This window comes from Leiobunum rupestre, chromosome 6, assembly GCF_980474605.1.
Source record: "Leiobunum rupestre chromosome 6, qqLeiRupe1.1.hap1, whole genome shotgun sequence".
In the NCBI taxonomy this organism is placed as follows: domain Eukaryota; kingdom Metazoa; phylum Arthropoda; class Arachnida; order Opiliones; family Sclerosomatidae; genus Leiobunum; species Leiobunum rupestre.
The window spans coordinates 3621153-3640925 of record NC_143389.1 but is presented as its reverse complement, the minus strand read 5'-3'; the positions used below and the strand labels follow the sequence as shown (position 1 = coordinate 3640925).

The 19773-nt window shown below is 40.5% G+C and overlaps 7 non-coding genes and 4 pseudogenes across 7 annotated transcripts; 7 read left to right on the top strand and 4 right to left on the bottom strand.

Annotated features, from left to right (window-relative positions):
* Window positions 1–1140: 1140 nt before the first annotated feature.
* Window positions 1141–1320, top strand: LOC149938254 (U2 spliceosomal RNA; annotated as a pseudogene).
* Window positions 1321–3283: 1963 nt separating this feature from the next.
* Window positions 3284–3402, bottom strand: LOC149938253 (5S ribosomal RNA). The gene has a single exon (XR_016481949.1). It is a non-coding gene; the product is annotated as a 5S ribosomal RNA (ribosomal RNA).
* Window positions 3403–4554: 1152 nt separating this feature from the next.
* Window positions 4555–4703, top strand: LOC149938252 (U2 spliceosomal RNA; annotated as a pseudogene).
* A 1790-nt stretch (window positions 4704–6493) lies between these two features.
* LOC149938251 (U2 spliceosomal RNA) lies at window positions 6494–6683 on the top strand. Its single transcript, XR_016481708.1, has one exon. It is a non-coding gene; the product is annotated as a U2 spliceosomal RNA (small nuclear RNA).
* Window positions 6684–8646: 1963 nt separating this feature from the next.
* Window positions 8647–8765, bottom strand: LOC149938250 (5S ribosomal RNA). The gene has a single exon (XR_016481948.1). It is a non-coding gene; the product is annotated as a 5S ribosomal RNA (ribosomal RNA).
* A 1150-nt stretch (window positions 8766–9915) lies between these two features.
* Window positions 9916–9993, top strand: LOC149938249 (U2 spliceosomal RNA; annotated as a pseudogene).
* Window positions 9994–11708: 1715 nt separating this feature from the next.
* Window positions 11709–11899, top strand: LOC149938248 (U2 spliceosomal RNA). The gene has a single exon (XR_016481653.1). It is a non-coding gene; the product is annotated as a U2 spliceosomal RNA (small nuclear RNA).
* Window positions 11900–13866: 1967 nt separating this feature from the next.
* Window positions 13867–13985, bottom strand: LOC149938247 (5S ribosomal RNA). Its single transcript, XR_016481947.1, has one exon. It is a non-coding gene; the product is annotated as a 5S ribosomal RNA (ribosomal RNA).
* Window positions 13986–15134: 1149 nt separating this feature from the next.
* LOC149938246 (U2 spliceosomal RNA) lies at window positions 15135–15270 on the top strand (annotated as a pseudogene).
* Window positions 15271–16710: 1440 nt separating this feature from the next.
* LOC149938245 (U2 spliceosomal RNA) lies at window positions 16711–16896 on the top strand. Its single transcript, XR_016481632.1, has one exon. It is a non-coding gene; the product is annotated as a U2 spliceosomal RNA (small nuclear RNA).
* A 1991-nt stretch (window positions 16897–18887) lies between these two features.
* On the bottom strand, window positions 18888–19006 carry LOC149938244 (5S ribosomal RNA). The gene has a single exon (XR_016481946.1). It is a non-coding gene; the product is annotated as a 5S ribosomal RNA (ribosomal RNA).
* Between the last annotated feature and the right edge of the window lie 767 nt (window positions 19007–19773).

The following is a 19773-nucleotide window of genomic DNA, read 5'->3' as shown; positions in this document are numbered from 1 at the left end:
GTCTCCTATGGAGAGCTGTCCATCAACGAAAAACTATGCAAGATTACCAGCATCGAAGACGACGGTGTCTGGCTCACAATAAAGAACCTCCCCTCCTGGATACAGTGGGACGCAATACTTACCACACTACGACAATATGGAACCATCAAAGCCCACCGTCTGGATGAATACCCCGAATTAAAAGGTTTAAAAAATGGTGACCGTTCGGTAAAAATAATCATGAGCAAAACTATCCCGAATGTCCTCTTTTTTGGACGAAGCAGGGCACTAATATACTACACAGGCGTCGTCAAAAAATGCTTTTTTTGCGACGAAGAAGGTCACAACTCTTCCACGTGTGAAGTCAAACGAGCCCGACTAGCAGAGCAGAACCAACCCATGGAGGAAGGCCAGAAAGAGTCTCCAAAGGAACAGCCCGAGCGCGTCCAGGAGCCACTCAACAGTACTTCTGCTAAAGAACACGATCCATTAGCAGAAGCAGCAACACCACAAGAGGCACCACCCAGCGACCCCCAGGACTCATACGTCAACCCAAAAGCTCTAGAAACCATCAGCAATTATTCACAAGCGCAACTTCAATCATTGAAAGAACACCTCGAGACCATGAACGGAACAACCGAAACCAGGAAACAGCTGTATTTAAAGATCGTCAGCAAGGAACAGGAAAAATTTTCAAAACGACGCATGTCCAACTCTCCAGGAATTGCTGCCAAGAAGGGAAAGACCCTGAACGACGAGAAGAAGACTTTCGCCAGTGCCACCAAATCCACGCCAGAACAAGATTTGTATATAGAATACGTCACATACTGAGTTTTGTAAATATATTTCTGATGCCTTTTAATATGCTTTTTTTAAAGTATATTTTAATGTATTGTTCATATATTTTATTTGCCACCTTTTTTAGTTTTTATCTCGATCATTTATAGTGTTTTGTTTTAAAAGTTTTTAACTTTACTCAACTCCTTTTGTTTTAAACCTGAAAAAAAAAAAAAAAAAGAAAATTAGTTATATGCTTAAAAACCTATAACAAAAGTGTATACTTACCTTGACTATGAACTTGACTCTGTTTCGCGATAATTTAATTAATTTAAAACGCGAACACATATAAAAAATGTAAAAATGTCCAATGTAAAAAACAACGAAGCTTTTAATAAACAATTAAAAGTATCTGTTCTTATCAGCTTAATATCTGATACGGGTCCCATCGGGGCCCAAGATATTAAACTTATTTTTGGACGGCGGCGGAGTGGTCGGAGCTTGCTCCACCTCCGCCACGGGTCGGCCTGGTATTGCAGTAAATCCGGGATCGGCCCACTTCTCTCTTGAAATCAAAAATCAAACGCTCTTATAATGGCGCACTGCGCAACACAGTATTTCCGGGAAATGTTATTTGGCTGTCTTTATATATATTTCTTTATTATAATATATTGCCCCTCTGACGTCATAAGTGGTAAAATCCTTATTGTCGAATAGTTAATAATGAAGAATCGGAAAGATTCCAGTTTTTGAATTTTCTTTTACCTAGTTATACACTCTTTTTCGCGGTATTTTCACGGAGGATAGGAAGGGAGGCGAAGTAGGAGGGATGAATGGCGGCAAGATTGCGGCAGCTACGCTACGTCTAGCCGCCATTTTTCCGAAATTTTCCCGCCGCTAAGCTTCTTACAAGGATGCTGCCGCGTTCATCCCTCCTACTTCGCCTCCCTTCCTATCCTCCTTGGTATTTTCCTGGGCGCGTCCATGCTTGGTTTTCCCCCTTTCAGTCCTCTCCTCCATTATGGATACCCAAGGAGTGGATGCTAGACTCCCCGTTTAGGGCAGAGGCAATGGCCGACGAGCGGGAGGCAAGTAAGAGGGGTAAAATAAAGGCGCGAAAAGAGGTTGTTCTGTGTTATTCCTGTGGTTTTATTCGTAACCCAAGGTTCGTAAATCGTGCATGTTCTAAGTGGTTGGCTGAAGGAACCGGTTTTCATAACGTAAATTCGCGGGTTTCGGTATGGTGGGTAGAGACAGCGCGCCCCTCATTTTTAGGTCATTGGGTTCCAGCCAAGATGTTCCGCGTAAAGAGAAAACACGAAATAAGCCCCTCTCCATTTTTTCTCTCTTCCCGTCTTCCGTGGACAGTGAGTCGCCGCCGGGGGCCCGCCGCCCGCGGCAGCTACATTACCAAGATATAAAGTGGCAAGGCTTATTTTTGGTAAGTACAAAATCATTTATTATATATTGCTCTATAATTAACTATATTTGGAATTAAACATTTTTGTTCTATTTATCTCAAAGTCATGATTATTCCTAACATTAATAGTATTAAACTTAATATGATATATCTTTTGTTAAAGTAGATTAGGAATTTATAATTTTAATATTTATAGAGGAGTTCGGATTTAAAATGTTATATTTTTTTAATAATGATCTCAAAGATCTGACTTTTGAAATGTTTGTTACTTTTTCTAAGTATCAATAAAACATGACATTAAATTTATATTGTGCCAAGGTTCATTTTTATATTTTACATAAACTACATCACCTAAAACAATTAATAGATAAAAGTTAGCTATATTATTTTGTTTAAAAAATATATCTCTGTCTCCGTTTTATTATTTAATTTCGTGGTTTGTTTTGATATTTTGTATTTTTGGGTTACTCCCCTAATCCATGCGGCTGTCCCATGATAAAACCTTCTATAAAACATTTTCCAAAAGTCCTTTTTTAGATTCAACTATTTAAATTACATTTAAGATTAAAATTTAGAACAAAAAATATATTTCACAATTAGAATTTGTTAATAAAATTTTAACTTTGGACTTCATTCCAAAACCAGAAAAGGCCATTTCAGAGTGGATTTTACCGCGGAAATGTTTTTGTTTAGAGATAAACGTTAGTTAGTTAGTTAGTTAGTTAGTTAGTTAATTAGTTAGTTAGTTAGTTAGTTAGTTAATTAGTTAGTTAGTTAGTTAGTTAGTTAGTTAGTTAGTTAGTTAGTTAGTAAGTAAGTAAGTAAGTAAGTAAGTAAGTAAGTTAGTACTATTTTAAGTACAAGCCTTAAGTAGAATAAAATGAAAACCAATTTTCTCGCCATTTTATTTTGTTCAATTTTGATACTAACATGTATTTTATTCACGGAAAGATGCTGCCAGTTGTTAAAAAAAGGCCAAGAGTTGACCGAAATAATATTATCGTCTGGGCGAACTTTTAATTGCATAAAAAAGCAGCGTCAAAATGATAGGATGAAGGTATTTTCCTGTTAAAAGACGCAAATCCCATCCCGCGAAAATAAATGAGTAGCCAACGGCACGCGGTGTTCCCAGGTGGTCTCCCTCCCAAGTACTGACCGCGCTCGACGCTGCTTAACTTCGGTGATCAGACGAGAACCGGTGTATTCAGCGTGATATGGCCGTTGCCGCTAGAGTGTAATTGATAGCGGTGGACAAGCCGCGACTAGCCAGGTCCTGGTAGGTTGGTGATCGCCGAGGGCCACCGGCTGCATGCGGCTCCAATAGAACGTTCTATACACTCTTTTTAGAAACGTTTACTGGGCGCCGATATTATCGTACAGACAACCAACGAGCAAGCCCTTTACCGCAGAAATTTCATCCCCCCCCCCCCCCCAAACCAGTTTTTTCATCACCCTCCCCGTAGACTGTAAGGTGATGGCGGTCGATTGGGAAGGCGCGTTTACGAATCTATAAAATTGGTGTGGTGTGCTTTCCCCCTTTGGAGTTCGGAGGAGGTGAAGGTTTGGCCGGTTTTTCGTCTTAGAGAAATATATTTATCTGGCAAACCCGTAAGAAATTGAGAGCAGTCAATTTTTATTAGTAGCGTAGTTGCTAGCCTAGGCTTCACATATTTCCGGCTTTGCTTTCCGCGCCTTTTTTCTTATTTTAAATGATTTTTGTAATAAATGTATGATGGCAAATAAGCAAAATTCTAGAAAATACTAGTCCCAAATCCACGTGTTTAAGATGAAACTTAGATCATGAAAATATCCTTAACCCCAAACATACTTCAACACCTAGGGTGCCTCCTACAACTCCTAAAAGGTACGTCTCTAAAATATTCATATAAAGACAGGACATAAGCCGAATTCTCTTAAACCAAAGAATAACAAAAGTTGTTAGTCCTGCTGAACCAGCTCTATAGTCTGTATGAAAAGTGACCGGTTATGGTCCACTTTTATAGAACGCTCTATTCGCTTATAATAAATTTTTCCTAAATGGTCATTTAAACGCGTTTGACGTTTCACGTAGAATCTAGTACACTTAATACGTTATTTATGGTCCTATAAACCACCATTTAGATTTTTTTTCCATACGGCCCGGTAAAGTGGCCCACTCTACTGTCTCTAGCCGATGACCCCAAAAGTGCCAGTCCGGGCCTGGCGGTGTACCTCTATTTCACGGATTCAAGATATCGTCTTCTCCTTTGTTCGCGCGATGGCTACAAACGTTGTCATCTCCCACCAGGACCAACATTCGGTGACGTAATTATGAAATATTTGAAATGCTCGAATTCTCTCTTTTTACTTTGTTAAACAGTGACGGCTCCTAGCGGGTTATCGCTTCTCGGCCTTTTGGCTAAGATCAAAGTGTAGTATCTGTTTCCAATATCAGTTCTATACGGAGATCTTAGTCGGGGGGCGAGAAGTGTTTTTACGCCTTTAGGCGAGTTTGCCTGCTCTGCCACGTTGAATCGTCAGTCGCTGCCGTTCCTGTCTCCAGTCCAGTTCCAGTCCCGGCTGCTGTTCCTGTTTTCCTGTTGCCGCCTGCTACAAGCCAGCGGTTCCTGAGTTCCGGTCTCCGCTTCGGCGGTTTCCACAAACTCTCGCCATGCCTCCTGTAACGTCGAAGTCGACTCCAACGGAGTCCTCGTCTTCGAAGCAGGCCACTGCACGAATCAAATTCGACGGGGTCAATGTAGAAGATTTGGCTATTGCTCTTTTCGACTGCATTGGCCCCAAGAGCATCACAGTCTTCCAAATGATCGGGAAGTCTGAGGCGCAGATATCCTTCAAGGACATCGTATCATACCAAAAGGCTGTTGACGCTGGTATAATCGTTGGGGAGAAGCATTTATCCATCGTTGGAGTTGCTGATCCTGTAACCCAAATCACCGTGAAAGGCGCACCTAGTTGGTGGGAATTAAGCTTTTTAAAGGCTTCTCTGAAAAATTACGGAGAGGTATTAGCCGAAACATGGGAAACTTTCCAGAAGGGACCGTTGAAGGACGTTCGTAACGGAAATCGGCGGCTGGAGGTGAAGGTCAAGAGCCCAATCCCGAACCTGATGACCATCAGTGGACATCGTATCCAGCTGGTCTACCAAGGGGTCCAGCGAATGTGCTTTTATTGTCGAAAGGACAGTCATCAGGTTCGGGATTGCCCCAAGAAAAGGAAAAGAGTCCGTCCCTCTCCGCACAACACGGATACTCAAGACCAGATCCCGGCACCCGAAGGCTCGGACAAACCCGGAAGTTCTGCAACGCCACAAGTAGCGGACAAGGAAGCTGTCACTGACGCAGGTGATACTCTTGGAAAAATGGACGACGAGGAACAGGAAGCAGGAAACTTCGTTGAGGGAGAAGATGGCTGGGGCCTTTCTCTATCAGGACCTTCCAACAAGTCTTTTGACTCACCAAAAAATTCCGGGAGTTACGCCACAGTTGTAAAAACTCCATCACATCACGAACCTGATTCGAAGTCTTCACCGCAATCACAACATCCAGTATACGAAGAGCCGATCTACGAACGAGATTGGCAGTTTTCAGAAATGACCGAAAATGAAATAGAGAACTTTTGTCATCGTGCACGGAACTTTGTGACAGAATCACCAGAACTACTTAACTGGCGGGAAGAATTCCTGGCTGAAGCACGCCTCACCTTGCAAACTCGAAGGAAGCGAGTACAGACATCCCCGTCCGGATCATATACCAAAAAAGGGAAAAAATAGGCCATTATTGGGATATGTAAATATGCTTTTAAATTACTTTCTTAGTTTTAAATGTTTTTATTGTAAATTTTAACTTTACAATTTTAAAACGTTCTGGTTATATAACTTTTACTAGTTTATTGTATGCTTAAATGAAAAACTCACCTGATACGTACCGCGAAACCTGTTTACCCTGTAAAAGAAAATTTATTAGAAAAAACTATTTAGACCCTATTGTAAAGAGAAAAAACTTACCTGATATACTTACCTTCAAACTGTAGAACCTGAAAAAAAAGGAAAAAAAAAAAGAATTGTATGCTTAAATGTAAAGTAATACAAATATCAGAAGTAAATACTATTTACTTACCTTCGCTCGACATGTAGATAATCTGTAAATAGTTTTTTTATCTGTAAATAGTTTTTTTTATATATAATCACGTCTAATTTTTTATTCTTGGAACAAGTATTGTAACGCTCGCTAATGCTTTGACTGATGTATGTAACAATTCTTTCATCTTGTTTAAATACAGTGTTCGCGATAAATTAATTAATATTAACGCGGACATTTGTAACCTTGACCAGAATTTCAAATAAACAAATTCAGTATCTGTTCTTATCAGCTTAATATCTGATACGGGTCCCATCGGGGCCCAAGATATTAAACTTATTTTTGGACGGCGGCGGAGTGGTCGGAGCTTGCTCCACCTCCGCCACGGGTCGGCCTGGTATTGCAGTAAATCCGGGATCGGCCCACTTCTCTCTTGAAATCAAAAATCAAACGCTCTTATAATGGCGCACTGCGCAACACAGTATTTCCGGGAAATGTTATTTGGCTGTCTTTATATATATTTCTTTATTATAATATATTGCCCCTCTGACGTCATAAGTGGTAAAATCCTTATTGTCGAATAGTTAATAATGAAGAATCGGAAAGATTCCAGTTTTTGAATTTTCTTTTACCTAGTTATACACTCTTTTTCGCGGTATTTTCACGGAGGATAGGAAGGGAGGCGAAGTAGGAGGGATGAATGGCGGCAAGATTGCGGCAGCTACGCTACGTCTAGCCGCCATTTTTCCGAAATTTTCCCGCCGCTAAGCTTCTTACAAGGATGCTGCCGCGTTCATCCCTCCTACTTCGCCTCCCTTCCTATCCTCCTTGGTATTTTCCTGGGCGCGTCCATGCTTGGTTTTCCCCCTTTCAGTCCTCTCCTCCATTATGGATACCCAAGGAGTGGATGCTAGACTCCCCGTTTAGGGCAGAGGCAATGGCCGACGAGCGGGAGGCAAGTAAGAGGGGTAAAATAAAGGCGCGAAAAGAGGTTGTTCTGTGTTATTCCTGTGGTTTTATTCGTAACCCAAGGTTCGTAAATCGTGCATGTTCTAAGTGGTTGGCTGAAGGAACCGGTTTTCATAACGTAAATTCGCGGGTTTCGGTATGGTGGGTAGAGACAGCGCGCCCCTCATTTTTAGGTCATTGGGTTCCAGCCAAGATGTTCCGCGTAAAGAGAAAACACGAAATAAGCCCCTCTCCATTTTTTCTCTCTTCCCGTCTTCCGTGGACAGTGAGTCGCCGCCGGGGGCCCGCCGCCCGCGGCAGCTACATTACCAAGATATAAAGTGGCAAGGCTTATTTTTGGTAAGTACAAAATCATTTATTATATATTGCTCTATAATTAACTATATTTGGAATTAAACATTTTTGTTCTATTTATCTCAAAGTCATGATTATTCCTAACATTAATAGTATTAAACTTAATATGATATATCTTTTGTTAAAGTAGATTAGGAATTTATAATTTTAATATTTATAGAGGAGTTCGGATTTAAAATGTTATATTTTTTTAATAATGATCTCAAAGATCTGACTTTTGAAATGTTTGTTACTTTTTCTAAGTATCAATAAAACATGACATTAAATTTATATTGTGCCAAGGTTCATTTTTATATTTTACATAAACTACATCACCTAAAACAATTAATAGATAAAAGTTAGCTATATTATTTTGTTTAAAAAATATATCTCTGTCTCCGTTTTATTATTTAATTTCGTGGTTTGTTTTGATATTTTGTATTTTTGGGTTACTCCCCTAATCCATGCGGCTGTCCCATGATAAAACCTTCTATAAAACATTTTCCAAAAGTCCTTTTTTAGATTCAACTATTTAAATTACATTTAAGATTAAAATTTAGAACAAAAAATATATTTCACAATTAGAATTTGTTAATAAAATTTTAACTTTGGACTTCATTCCAAAACCAGAAAAGGCCATTTCAGAGTGGATTTTACCGCGGAAATGTTTTTGTTTAGAGATAAACGTTAGTTAGTTAGTTAGTTAGTTAGTTAGTTAATTAGTTAGTTAGTTAGTTAGTTAGTTAATTAGTTAGTTAGTTAGTTAGTTAGTTAGTTAGTTAGTTAGTTAGTTAGTAAGTAAGTAAGTAAGTAAGTAAGTAAGTAAGTTAGTACTATTTTAAGTACAAGCCTTAAGTAGAATAAAATGAAAACCAATTTTCTCGCCATTTTATTTTGTTCAATTTTGATACTAACATGTATTTTATTCACGGAAAGATGCTGCCAGTTGTTAAAAAAAGGCCAAGAGTTGACCGAAATAATATTATCGTCTGGGCGAACTTTTAATTGCATAAAAAAGCAGCGTCAAAATGATAGGATGAAGGTATTTTCCTGTTAAAAGACGCAAATCCCATCCCGCGAAAATAAATGAGTAGCCAACGGCACGCGGTGTTCCCAGGTGGTCTCCCTCCCAAGTACTGACCGCGCTCGACGCTGCTTAACTTCGGTGATCAGACGAGAACCGGTGTATTCAGCGTGATATGGCCGTTGCCGCTAGAGTGTAATTGATAGCGGTGGACAAGCCGCGACTAGCCAGGTCCTGGTAGGTTGGTGATCGCCGAGGGCCACCGGCTGCATGCGGCTCCAATAGAACGTTCTATACACTCTTTTTAGAAACGTTTACTGGGCGCCGATATTATCGTACAGACAACCAACGAGCAAGCCCTTTACCGCAGAAATTTCATCCCCCCCCCCCCCAAACCAGTTTTTTCATCACCCTCCCCGTAGACTGTAAGGTGATGGCGGTCGATTGGGAAGGCGCGTTTACGAATCTATAAAATTGGTGTGGTGTGCTTTCCCCCTTTGGAGTTCGGAGGAGGTGAAGGTTTGGCCGGTTTTTCGTCTTAGAGAAATATATTTATCTGGCAAACCCGTAAGAAATTGAGAGCAGTCAATTTTTATTAGTAGCGTAGTTGCTAGCCTAGGCTTCACATATTTCCGGCTTTGCTTTCCGCGCCTTTTTTCTTATTTTAAATGATTTTTGTAATAAATGTATGATGGCAAATAAGCAAAATTCTAGAAAATACTAGTCCCAAATCCACGTGTTTAAGATGAAACTTAGATCATGAAAATATCCTTAACCCCAAACATACTTCAACACCTAGGGTGCCTCCTACAACTCCTAAAAGGTACGTCTCTAAAATATTCATATAAAGACAGGACATAAGCCGAATTCTCTTAAACCAAAGAATAACAAAAGTTGTTAGTCCTGCTGAACCAGCTCTATAGTCTGTATGAAAAGTGACCGGTTATGGTCCACTTTTATAGAACGCTCTATTCGCTTATAATAAATTTTTCCTAAATGGTCATTTAAACGCGTTTGACGTTTCACGTAGAATCTAGTACACTTAATACGTTATTTATGGTCCTATAAACCACCATTTAGATTTTTTTTCCATACGGCCCGGTAAAGTGGCCCACTCTACTGTCTCTAGCCGATGACCCCAAAAGTGCCAGTCCGGGCCTGGCGGTGTACCTCTATTTCACGGATTCAAGATATCGTCTTCTCCTTTGTTCGCGCGATGGCTACAAACGTTGTCATCTCCCACCAGGACCAACATTCGGTGACGTAATTATGAAATATTTGAAATGCTCGAATTCTCTCTTTTTACTTTGTTAAACAGTGACGGCTCCTAGCGGGTTATCGCTTCTCGGCCTTTTGGCTAAGATCAAAGTGTAGTATCTGCTCCTTTCTTCGAAGTCAAAGGCCGGGAACCGTTTTATCCTGCGCTGGGGAAGTTTACTTACCTGCTCGTTGTGCCTGCCACGCTGTCTTGCCAGACGTCACCGTTCCAGTTCCAGTTGCTGATCCTGTCTCCCAGTTGCCGTTTGAATCCATCCAGCGGTTCCTGAGTTCCGGTCTCCGCTTCGGCGGTTGCCACCAACATCGCCATGGCTCCTGCGCAGTCAACGATGTCCTCCACGGCAGCTTCAGCTGCAGCCTTAAAGAAAACGACAGCTCGGATTAAGTTCCAAGATGTCGATAACCAAGATCTTGCTTCAGCTCTCTTTGATCTGGTCGGACGAAATGGAATCTCCGTGTTCCAGCCTATGGGAAAATATGAAGCACAAGTGACATTTCAAGATACTTCCTGCTATCAGAAGGCCATAGAAGGCGGCCTTATGGTTGGCGATAAACAAGTCGACATCATTGGGGTCACCGATCCAGTATCGTACATCACGTTGAGAGACGCGCCGAGTTGGTGGGATCTTCCCTTCATCAGAGCCGCTCTTAGATCCTTCTGTGATGTAATATCAGAGTCCTGGGAAACCTACCAGGAAGGCCCGTTCAAAGACCTCAAGAACGGCACTCGACGACTTGAAGTCCGTATGAGAAGCCCAATCCCGAACCTGATGACCATCAGCAGCCATCGTGTCCAGATTACTTACCAGGGTATCCAAAGAATGTGTTTTTATTGTCGGAAGGACACTCATCAGGTTCGGGATTGCCCGAAGAAGAAAAACAAGGCGTTGAAGACTCAACAGAGCACCGACACTCAAGACCGGATTCCGGCACACAAGGAACCCGAGAGCTCTAGGAGCTCGACCCCACCACCACCACTGGCTGGCGATGGGGAAAACCAGAACGAAATGGACGAGGGTACGTCAAGTACTAACAAGCGGAAGGAGGGCCAAGATGGCTGGTATCTGTCATCGCCGGAATCATCTCCTGAAAAATCCGAAACCAACCCCAAAGGTTATGCCGACGCACTTAAGTCTCCAGGTCAACTGACACGCTCCGGGCCGGAATCTGAGTCAAAATCAACTAAGGAACCTGAGATTTACAAACGCGATTGGAATTGGGCTAAATTGTCGAGGCCCGAAATTGAAGATTTCTGTCGGCGTGCCAAGGCACTAAAATCGACGGATACGCGTATCATGGAATGGCGGGATAACTGTCTAAAGCATGCTGAGAGTACACTTCGGATACGTTTCAAACGACGTCATAGTCCTCCTCAAGAAAAGGACTCAAAAAAAGGGAAAAATTAGAACCTTGGCTCGAGTTGTAAATATGTTTTTAATAACTCTTTTAAGTTAAAATACATGGTTTTAAATACGCCTTTAAATTCTAAATGTTTAAAAAACAAGTGCTAAAAAGTTTTTAATAATTTATTGTTAAAAAAATAAATTGTATGCCTAAATGTAATACTTACCCTATATTTACCTCGATATATGTTTACCCTGTTATACCTGAAAAAGAAATTGCATTAGTTTAAAATTTTTGAAGTAAAATACATCTAATTAGAATGTAAAAACTAAGTAAAAACTACTTACCGTGACCAACACTAACTAGTAGTCAAAGAAAAATATTAATTTTGTTTATTAAATGTAAATACTTACCTCTTAACGATTGATGCTACGTCCGAATCTAGAAAAGTGTTCTCTTGTTTTAAACAGTGTTCGCGCTAATTTAATGTCTAATAACGCGAACATTTGTAACTTTTGACCAGAATTTAAATAAACAAATTCAGTATCTGTTCTTATCAGCTTAATATCTGATACGGGTCCCATCGGGGCCCAAGATATTAAACTTATTTTTGGACGGCGGCGGAGTGGTCGGAGCTTGCTCCACCTCCGCCACGGGTCGGCCTGGTATTGCAGTAAATCCGGGATCGGCCCACTTCTCTCTTGAAATCAAAAATCAAACGCTCTTATAATGGCGCACTGCGCAACACAGTATTTCCGGGAAATGTTATTTGGCTGTCTTTATATATATTTCTTTATTATAATATATTGCCCCTCTGACGTCATAAGTGGTAAAATCCTTATTGTCGAATAGTTAATAATGAAGAATCGGAAAGATTCCAGTTTTTGAATTTTCTTTTACCTAGTTATACACTCTTTTTCGCGGTATTTTCACGGAGGATAGGAAGGGAGGCGAAGTAGGAGGGATGAATGGCGGCAAGATTGCGGCAGCTACGCTACGTCTAGCCGCCATTTTTCCGAAATTTTCCCGCCGCTAAGCTTCTTACAAGGATGCTGCCGCGTTCATCCCTCCTACTTCGCCTCCCTTCCTATCCTCCTTGGTATTTTCCTGGGCGCGTCCATGCTTGGTTTTCCCCCTTTCAGTCCTCTCCTCCATTATGGATACCCAAGGAGTGGATGCTAGACTCCCCGTTTAGGGCAGAGGCAATGGCCGACGAGCGGGAGGCAAGTAAGAGGGGTAAAATAAAGGCGCGAAAAGAGGTTGTTCTGTGTTATTCCTGTGGTTTTATTCGTAACCCAAGGTTCGTAAATCGTGCATGTTCTAAGTGGTTGGCTGAAGGAACCGGTTTTCATAACGTAAATTCGCGGGTTTCGGTATGGTGGGTAGAGACAGCGCGCCCCTCATTTTTAGGTCATTGGGTTCCAGCCAAGATGTTCCGCGTAAAGAGAAAACACGAAATAAGCCCCTCTCCATTTTTTCTCTCTTCCCGTCTTCCGTGGACAGTGAGTCGCCGCCGGGGGCCCGCCGCCCGCGGCAGCTACATTACCAAGATATAAAGTGGCAAGGCTTATTTTTGGTAAGTACAAAATCATTTATTATATATTGCTCTATAATTAACTATATTTGGAATTAAACATTTTTGTTCTATTTATCTCAAAGTCATGATTATTCCTAACATTAATAGTATTAAACTTAATATGATATATCTTTTGTTAAAGTAGATTAGGAATTTATAATTTTAATATTTATAGAGGAGTTCGGATTTAAAATGTTATATTTTTTTAATAATGATCTCAAAGATCTGACTTTTGAAATGTTTGTTACTTTTTCTAAGTATCAATAAAACATGACATTAAATTTATATTGTGCCAAGGTTCATTTTTATATTTTACATAAACTACATCACCTAAAACAATTAATAGATAAAAGTTAGCTATATTATTTTGTTTAAAAAATATATCTCTGTCTCCGTTTTATTATTTAATTTCGTGGTTTGTTTTGATATTTTGTATTTTTGGGTTACTCCCCTAATCCATGCGGCTGTCCCATGATAAAACCTTCTATAAAACATTTTCCAAAAGTCCTTTTTTAGATTCAACTATTTAAATTACATTTAAGATTAAAATTTAGAACAAAAAATATATTTCACAATTAGAATTTGTTAATAAAATTTTAACTTTGGACTTCATTCCAAAACCAGAAAAGGCCATTTCAGAGTGGATTTTACCGCGGAAATGTTTTTGTTTAGAGATAAACGTTAGTTAGTTAGTTAGTTAGTTAGTTAGTTAATTAGTTAGTTAGTTAGTTAGTTAGTTAGTTAATTAGTTAGTTAGTTAGTTAGTTAGTTAGTTAGTTAGTTAGTTAGTTAGTAAGTAAGTAAGTAAGTAAGTAAGTAAGTAAGTTAGTACTATTTTAAGTACAAGCCTTAAGTAGAATAAAATGAAAACCAATTTTCTCGCCATTTTATTTTGTTCAATTTTGATACTAACATGTATTTTATTCACGGAAAGATGCTGCCAGTTGTTAAAAAAAGGCCAAGAGTTGACCGAAATAATATTATCGTCTGGGCGAACTTTTAATTGCATAAAAAAGCAGCGTCAAAATGATAGGATGAAGGTATTTTCCTGTTAAAAGACGCAAATCCCATCCCGCGAAAATAAATGAGTAGCCAACGGCACGCGGTGTTCCCAGGTGGTCTCCCTCCCAAGTACTGACCGCGCTCGACGCTGCTTAACTTCGGTGATCAGACGAGAACCGGTGTATTCAGCGTGATATGGCCGTTGCCGCTAGAGTGTAATTGATAGCGGTGGACAAGCCGCGACTAGCCAGGTCCTGGTAGGTTGGTGATCGCCGAGGGCCACCGGCTGCATGCGGCTCCAATAGAACGTTCTATACACTCTTTTTAGAAACGTTTACTGGGCGCCGATATTATCGTACAGACAACCAACGAGCAAGCCCTTTACCGCAGAAATTTCATCCCCCCCCCCCCAAACCAGTTTTTTCATCACCCTCCCCGTAGACTGTAAGGTGATGGCGGTCGATTGGGAAGGCGCGTTTACGAATCTATAAAATTGGTGTGGTGTGCTTTCCCCCTTTGGAGTTCGGAGGAGGTGAAGGTTTGGCCGGTTTTTCGTCTTAGAGAAATATATTTATCTGGCAAACCCGTAAGAAATTGAGAGCAGTCAATTTTTATTAGTAGCGTAGTTGCTAGCCTAGGCTTCACATATTTCCGGCTTTGCTTTCCGCGCCTTTTTTCTTATTTTAAATGATTTTTGTAATAAATGTATGATGGCAAATAAGCAAAATTCTAGAAAATACTAGTCCCAAATCCACGTGTTTAAGATGAAACTTAGATCATGAAAATATCCTTAACCCCAAACATACTTCAACACCTAGGGTGCCTCCTACAACTCCTAAAAGGTACGTCTCTAAAATATTCATATAAAGACAGGACATAAGCCGAATTCTCTTAAACCAAAGAATAACAAAAGTTGTTAGTCCTGCTGAACCAGCTCTATAGTCTGTATGAAAAGTGACCGGTTATGGTCCACTTTTATAGAACGCTCTATTCGCTTATAATAAATTTTTCCTAAATGGTCATTTAAACGCGTTTGACGTTTCACGTAGAATCTAGTACACTTAATACGTTATTTATGGTCCTATAAACCACCATTTAGATTTTTTTTCCATACGGCCCGGTAAAGTGGCCCACTCTACTGTCTCTAGCCGATGACCCCAAAAGTGCCAGTCCGGGCCTGGCGGTGTACCTCTATTTCACGGATTCAAGATATCGTCTTCTCCTTTGTTCGCGCGATGGCTACAAACGTTGTCATCTCCCACCAGGACCAACATTCGGTGACGTAATTATGAAATATTTGAAATGCTCGAATTCTCTCTTTTTACTTTGTTAAACAGTGACGGCTCCTAGCGGGTTATCGCTTCTCGGCCTTTTGGCTAAGATCAAAGTGTAGTATCTGTTTTCAATAGAACTATACGGAGATCTTGGTCAGGGGGCGAGAAGTGTTTATACGCCTATAAGGCGAGTTGCCTTTTTTGCCGCATGATCTGTTCCGGCGCTGATCCGTTCCGTTGCTGCCTTGTTGCCTGTTCCTGAAAAGAAGTACTCACCTGACGCTCCTGCTGACCTGCTCCACGGACGCCGCTCCTGCTTGGAGCTTCTCTCAGCGGACGATACTCTCCTAGCCTGAAATGGCTACGGAGGAGAAGAAAAGAACTGCTCGACTGGAAGTCGATGCCAGCTTTCTCGACGTTGCGCAAACCATATATAACCAACTTGGACCTAAGAGTATAGATACTCTGCAACCCATGGGTAAGGAAATTTACCTGATTACGTTTACGACCCTGGCCTTTCTCCAACAAGCGATGTCTTGCGATGACCTGAAAACAAATGGAAAAAAATGGAAACTCACCTGCATGGAAGACGACGGAATATGGATCACGATTAAGAACCTACCAAAATGGATCCAATGGGATTCAGTAATAAGTACTCTCCGGCAACATGGTAACGTTAAAACTTACCATTTTGATGAATATCAACAGCTTAAAGGCGTCAAAAATGGCGATCGCTCTGTTAAAATAATAATGACTAAACCCATCCCCAATGTTATGTTTTTCGGGCGAAGCCGCGCCTTAGTTTTTTACAGAGGCGTAGTAAAAAAATGCTTCTACTGCGACGAAGAAGGCCACTCAGTTTCAGCGTGTGAAAAAAAGAAGACAGCTTTAGAAGATAGACGCCCGGTCCTCCTTGAGGGCCAGGGTCCACCTTCAATCCCTGAACCCAAGATCGTCCAAGCAATGGACGCCACAGAAGACCCAACCATACTACCACAACTACAGGAAAATCAAGAACACCAATCAAGCAAATCACAAGTACTTACCACTTTCGACGACTCAAAAAGCTCTGAAGAGAGCTGGACCCTGACATCACCAGAACCTGCCAAGAAGAACCCAGAACCTCCAGTCAAAACCAGCCAATACGCCGACGCCTTGAAAACACCACCACAGCCCAATGAACCTGAAAATAACCCCGAATCAACAAGCAACGAGCCAGAACAATCCAAATCCGACAACAGCAACGACGAGACCTCTTCAGCCACCGGGCCCAGGTGGGATCCCAATACCTGGAAGCCGGGAGTCAAACCAGACCTTACCAAACTAACACACACCGAACTACAGATCCTCTACAGCCGCCTCGACAGAGAACCTCCCTCAGGAATCAGAACCATTGATTGCTCCATCGACGACCTCCAGTTCCAAGTCACCGACCTTCTTCAAAGCTACTCTAAACGCAGACACAGCATCTCTCCAAAAAAGAAAGCGAAAAAAGGAAAACCAACTTCTTAAAATTTATTATTTTTTAAATTTTAAACTTAACCATGGCTTTTATTCTATGCACTAATCGTATTTTAAACTTTTTATGAATACAATTAATGACCTGCTGTAATTTAAAATAATTTAAAAGGCAGGAAAAATAACATGACAAGGGTACTGTAACTCAAGTTTTTTAATAAACAAATTCAGTATCTGTTCTTATCAGCTTAATATCTGATACGGGTCCCATCGGGGCCCAAGATATTAAACTTATTTTTGGACGGCGGCGGAGTGGTCGGAGCTTGCTCCACCTCCGCCACGGGTCGGCCTGGTATTGCAGTAAATCCGGGATCGGCCCACTTCTCTCTTGAAATCAAAAATCAAACGCTCTTATAATGGCGCACTGCGCAACACAGTATTTCCGGGAAATGTTATTTGGCTGTCTTTATATATATTTCTTTATTATAATATATTGCCCCTCTGACGTCATAAGTGGTAAAATCCTTATTGTCGAATAGTTAATAATGAAGAATCGGAAAGATTCCAGTTTTTGAATTTTCTTTTACCTAGTTATACACTCTTTTTCGCGGTATTTTCACGGAGGATAGGAAGGGAGGCGAAGTAGGAGGGATGAATGGCGGCAAGATTGCGGCAGCTACGCTACGTCTAGCCGCCATTTTTCCGAAATTTTCCCGCCGCTAAGCTTCTTACAAGGATGCTGCCGCGTTCATCCCTCCTACTTCGCCTCCCTTCCTATCCTCCTTGGTATTTTCCTGGGCGCGTCCATGCTTGGTTTTCCCCCTTTCAGTCCTCTCCTCCATTATGGATACCCAAGGAGTGGATGCTAGACTCCCCGTTTAGGGCAGAGGCAATGGCCGACGAGCGGGAGGCAAGTAAGAGGGGTAAAATAAAGGCGCGAAAAGAGGTTGTTCTGTGTTATTCCTGTGGTTTTATTCGTAACCCAAGGTTCGTAAATCGTGCATGTTCTAAGTGGTTGGCTGAAGGAACCGGTTTTCATAACGTAAATTCGCGGGTTTCGGTATGGTGGGTAGAGACAGCGCGCCCCTCATTTTTAGGTCATTGGGTTCCAGCCAAGATGTTCCGCGTAAAGAGAAAACACGAAATAAGCCCCTCTCCATTTTTTCTCTCTTCCCGTCTTCCGTGGACAGTGAGTCGCCGCCGGGGGCCCGCCGCCCGCGGCAGCTACATTACCAAGATATAAAGTGGCAAGGCTTATTTTTGGTAAGTACAAAATCATTTATTATATATTGCTCTATAATTAACTATATTTGGAATTAAACATTTTTGTTCTATTTATCTCAAAGTCATGATTATTCCTAACATTAATAGTATTAAACTTAATATGATATATCTTTTGTTAAAGTAGATTAGGAATTTATAATTTTAATATTTATAGAGGAGTTCGGATTTAAAATGTTATATTTTTTTAATAATGATCTCAAAGATCTGACTTTTGAAATGTTTGTTACTTTTTCTAAGTATCAATAAAACATGACATTAAATTTATATTGTGCCAAGGTTCATTTTTATATTTTACATAAACTACATCACCTAAAACAATTAATAGATAAAAGTTAGCTATATTATTTTGTTTAAAAAATATATCTCTGTCTCCGTTTTATTATTTAATTTCGTGGTTTGTTTTGATATTTTGTATTTTTGGGTTACTCCCCTAATCCATGCGGCTGTCCCATGATAAAACCTTCTATAAAACATTTTCCAAAAGTCCTTTTTTAGATTCAACTATTTAAATTACATTTAAGATTAAAATTTAGAACAAAAAATATATTTCACAATTAGAATTTGTTAATAAAATTTTAACTTTGGACTTCATTCCAAAACCAGAAAAGGCCATTTCAGAGTGGATTTTACCGCGGAAATGTTTTTGTTTAGAGATAAACGTTAGTTAGTTAGTTAGTTAGTTAGTTAGTTAATTAGTTAGTTAGTTAGTTAGTTAGTTAGTTAATTAGTTAGTTAGTTAGTTAGTTAGTTAGTTAATTAGTTAGTTAGTTAGTTAGTTAGTTAGTTAGTTAGTTAGTTAGTTAGTAAGTAAGTAAGTAAGTAAGTAAGTTAGTACTATTTTAAGTACAAGCCTTAAGTAGAATAAAATGAAAACCAATTTTCTCGCCATTTTATTTTGTTCAATTTTGATACTAACATGTATTTTATTCACGGAAAGATGCTGCCAGTTGTTAAAAAAAGGCCAAGAGTTGACCGAAATAATATTATCGTCTGGGCGAACTTTTAATTGCATAAAAAAGCAGCGTCAAAATGATAGGATGAAGGTATTTTCCTGTTAAAAGACGCAAATCCCATCCCGCGAAAATAAATGAGTAGCCAACGGCACGCGGTGTTCCCAGGTGGTCTCCCTCCCAAGTACTGACCGCGCTCGACGCTGCTTAACTTCGGTGATCAGACGAGAACCGGTGTATTCAGCGTGATATGGCCGTTGCCGCTAGAGTGTAATTGATAGCGGTGGACAAGCCGCGACTAGCCAGGTCCTGGTAGGTTGGTGATCGCCGAGGGCCACCGGCTGCATGCGGCTCCAATAGAACGTTCTATACACTCTTTTTAGAAACGTTTACTGGGCGCCGATATTATCGTACAGACAACCAACGAGCAAGCCCTTTACCGCAGAAATTTCATCCCCCCCCCCCCAAACCAGTTTTTTCATCACCCTCCCCGTAGACTGTAAGGTGATGGCGGTCGATTGGGAAGGCGCGTTTACGAATCTATAAAATTGGTGTGGTGTGCTTTCCCCCTTTGGAGTTCGGAGGAGGTGAAGGTTTGGCCGGTTTTTCGTCTTAGAGAAATATATTTATCTGGCAAACCCGTAAGAAATTGAGAGCAGTCAATTTTTATTAGTAGCGTAGTTGCTAGCCTAGGCTTCACATATTTCCGGCTTTGCTTTCCGCGCCTTTTTTCTTATTTTAAATGATTTTTGTAATAAATGTATGATGGCAAATAAGCAAAATTCTAGAAAATACTAGTCCCAAATCCACGTGTTTAAGATGAAACTTAGATCATGAAAATATCCTTAACCCCAAACATACTTCAACACCTAGGGTGCCTCCTACAACTCCTAAAAGGTACGTCTCTAAAATATTCATATAAAGACAGGACATAAGCCGAATTCTCTTAAACCAAAGAATAACAAAAGTTGTTAGTCCTGCTGAACCAGCTCTATAGTCTGTATGAAAAGTGACCGGTTATGGTCCACT